The sequence below is a fragment of the Miniopterus natalensis genome, chromosome 6, assembly GCF_054644295.1.
Source record: "Miniopterus natalensis isolate mMinNat1 chromosome 6, mMinNat1.hap1, whole genome shotgun sequence".
Taxonomy (NCBI): Eukaryota; Metazoa; Chordata; class Mammalia; order Chiroptera; family Miniopteridae; genus Miniopterus; species Miniopterus natalensis.
Window position 1 is genome coordinate 66524297 of NC_142086.1, and position 4230 is coordinate 66528526.

Below are 4230 nucleotides of genomic sequence, written 5' to 3' on the forward strand. Positions count from 1 at the left end.
CTTTTTAACTTTCATAATCAAATGATGTAGATATAGTCACCTCCAATTTACAGGTAAGGAAATGAGGTTCAGAGAGGTTAAGTAGCATGCTCCAGGTCACAAAGGCCTGATACAAATGCTCATGGTTTTTCCACTTAATCAAAAGGTCTATGTCATAGAATTATAGACTATGAGAGCTGGAAGGAAATGCAGAGACCATGTTGTACTAATTGCTGACTTGACAGGTAAAGAAGGAGAGGTCCGGAGAAGAAAAGTAACTTGCACAAGTTCACACACATAATTGGTGACATAACTAAAATGAGAAACCAAGGCTCTGGCCCCAAGTTGATGCCATTTCCAACATTTTTTCTAAGTATTTTCCAATATTTATCCTAAGTTAATAGCACTTTTAAAATACAAATGTAAAAAGATTATGCTAAGAGAAATCTTATGCTTCAAGTCAATTTTACATTACCATTTTTCTCTGCTGAGTAGGTAATTAATGCTTTCCTGCTACTGGGAAATCATTCTCCACCTCACATTCAACCCCACTCCCCCCTCCTTCCCCCACACACTCAAAATACATACACCTTCCTTTTATTCAGAAGGTAAAATGAAAGCTAAATTTATATCACAGGATTTGGAGCTTCTATTTAAACCCAGGCTTAATTGAACCATCCCCTTCAAAACTCATCTTCCAGCAGGATTAGGAGCAAGTTTCTTTCTTGGGAATTGTATAATTTAAAACAACAAGGAAATATCTACTAACAGTGGGTGCTATGGCCTGAATGTCTGTGTTTTCCCCAAATTCATACCTAAATCCTAATGTCCTGTGTAATGGTATTAGAAGGTAGGCCCTTTGAGAGGTAATTAGGTCATGAGAGTGGAGCCTTCATGGATGGGTTTTAGTGCCTTTATAAAAGAGGGCCCACAGAGCTCACTAGCCCTTTCTACCACATAAAGACAAGAAACAAGGCTTTCGCTATGATCCATGAAGAGAGTCCTCACCAGGTGACCATACTGGTGCTTTGATCTTGGACTTCCCACCTTCCAGAACTATGAGAAAAAAAGTTGTATTGTTATAAGCTACCCAGTCCGTAGTATTTTGTTATAGCAAGCTAGATGGACTAGGACAGCAGATACTAATAATTGATCATAGAATACTTTCTTTGGCTCATGAGTGGTTCCAATTTCAATCAGAGTACCTATCAATCAGATTGCCAAGTGAGATGAAACTTTTGCTCTCCCTGAGCATAGGCTCTTCTTCTTGATCTGATATTATCATATTGCTCTATGTCCCTTATTTGTTTTCTGTTGTAGTGCTTTATCCTGGACATTTATTATAAATAGTTAAGGACAACTCATACTTCAAAAAATCTCTTGAAAATTGAAACAATACAATATTTCTATAATAGATAGTTATTTATGATGGCCAGCTTCTCATCAATATATTTGCTACATACAATGGGGGGGGGGGTGATCTGAGACAGCAATTTCCCCAAACGTGGTGACAGCCTAGTCATAAAAGAACATTCTGCTTCATTGTCATGAATATATGAATTATTCTTGTGGTTTACTCTGAATACATTTCGTTGTGGTGTTTTTTTTACCATTTACAAGAAAACATCTGCTACAACTAGATGAATGATTAGCTGCAAAGTATATAGCAACTTTGTATTTAAGGATTGTTTTCCAAAGTGCCCCCATTTCACCCCTCACTTCATTCAGGTGCATGCATAATGAAACAGGAGGTCATTCCAGAATGTTCTGGGTCAGTGGGAACCAACTCCTGAAGGGGCTCATAAGATACAGTTTTTGCTTCTCTCAGAATTTGAGCATTTCTTTGAGGTTACTCCACCTCATTTCAAAGAGTTCTATCCCTTGCCCTAGTTACCTCCCAGGACACTGTCTTCAAGGTTAATGTTTAAATGTTAATTAAGTCTCACCACCTCTTAAGAGATAAGTAAGTAAATAGGCTAGCCAGGATAACAAGGTTTCTAAGACTAAACATAAAGGAATGTTAATGCATCTTTCATAATGGAAACAATGCATTTATAATCTTTGACTTAAAGTAGCTATGGTTACAAAGCTTTGTGCTGCTTCACCTTCACCTGATTCCTTTCACTGGGGATCCACCTCTGTCATCAGGAGAGAGTCTCCTTGGCTAATGGCACTCAGTTTGTCATCATGAGAATACAAAGATTAAACACCTAATGAATAGAGAGTGTAAATTTCTTTATCTGCCTCAGAAGTGTCTTTGCAAGAAGGAAGACTTGGTCAACAAAGAAGAGAGAGGTGTTCTCAATTTAAGCCAACTTTCTAAATAAAAACACCGGCTTTGTGTTGTAGCTGAAGTGTTCTGTTATCAACGATTACCTGGGGAAGTGCTTCAAGTCTTTATAGCCTTTGTCCCTGATGTTGACTTAAGTGCTTCAAAAAGAATTTCCACAGATACTTAGGGTGAAGGGATCAGGAAGATAATTATCAGGATAGAAGTTAGAAGACCAGATTTAGGATGAATTGCTGCAGACATCCTCTCAAAGAGTGAGTATTCAAACCATATCATTAGAAACAAAGCAGGACAGAAAATTATATACATTATTCATTCTATAAAAATGATATAAAATATATAAAGACAAAAGGAAGCACATGAAAATGTCATTAGTGGTTATCTCAGGGGTGGGATTATGGGTGCCTTGTTACAATAAACATATATAACTTAAATAATCAGGGAAAAACAAGTTAAACAATAGCTACAGCTTTGGCAATTATGAGAACTCATTGTTAATATGGAATGCTTTCAGAAGAGGTTGGCAAATGATATAAGAAGCTGTTAAAGCACTGAAGATTTTTCACCTGGAGAAAAAAGAGTAATGAAACATGAAAACTGGCTTCAATCATTTGAAAGATGGTCAGGTAGAGTACCAAGACTTATTTTCCAAAAACTAGAAGTTTTGTGGAGTCAGTACTTGTCTGAATTTAAGAAAGACATTTCTAACAATAAGGGAACAGACTTGATATTCAAGAATTACTAAAAGCTTTCAAGCAGAGGTTGGGTGGATATCAGATATATGGTTATAAAAATGATCGCTTCACTGAGTGAGAGGCAAGACTATGAGGTTTTTAAGGTCCTTTCAACCCTCAGATTATATTATTTTAAACATTGCTCACATATTTGCCCAACACTCCAGAGGTCATAAGTCTTGGTTTTTCTTTGCCTCTCTTTTCCCCTCCCAGCCCACTCCAACTTCCCTCCCATAATGACAGAAAATACTGACTTGTGCAAGGAGTCACTGGGCAAATTGCCCTTGAGAACAATGCTAGAAGAGGAGTAAATTCCTCATGATAAAGCATCTGATTTACATAGAATAGAAGTCACAGAATATAGTGATTTGTCTAATTTACCACAATGTGTCAATTATGTACTGTAAATACTAGGACAGGGTTCCCTTGGCTTAGGGTTTGTAGGGGCTGAAGGCAAATCACAAAAAATAAGATGGGCTTAGATTTTTACAATCTGCCTGATCATGCATTTACACATGACCTACGATATCCTTCTCTCTATTAAATCAGTTTGCATACCATCTTACTTGAAACTGATCAAAGACATTTTCTGATCAACCTTTCTAGATATCCCAGCCCTCTAGTTCAAGATGCCTCTTGTGTGATTTCCCAATGAGTGTGACATCCTCAACTCTCCTTGGACATAGGTAGGAAGCAAATATTCTTGAGACATCAATCTTTCAAGAATCAGTCAAGTAGTATTAAAAACGTTGTGCCAAATACCAATAACCATTTATCTTCCAATAAAAATGATAGAATATAGATATTTAGAATTCTGGGCAATATAGCTATATAGAAAACTTATACTCAAAAGCATAAATACTAGAGGGATGATTCAGCCTTTTGGATATGTTTCTTTAATAAATAATGAAAATATGTACTTCTTTTATAGTTGACCCTTGAACAATGCTGACCTCCTGCACAATCAAAATTATGCATAAACTTGTCTTAATTTGAGAAAGACACTTCTAACACTCCCTCACAAGTTAACCATAGTCATCCCTAGATAGTCTCTGGGGATTGGTTCCAGGACCCCTCTTGGGTACCAAAATCTAAGGATGCTCAAGTCCCTTATATAAAGTGGTATAGAATAGGAATACAGTAGGCTCTTTACATGTACAGATTTCTAACTGTGGGTCAAAAATAATTGATATAGCCCTCGCCGGTTTAGCTCAGTGGTTAGAGTGT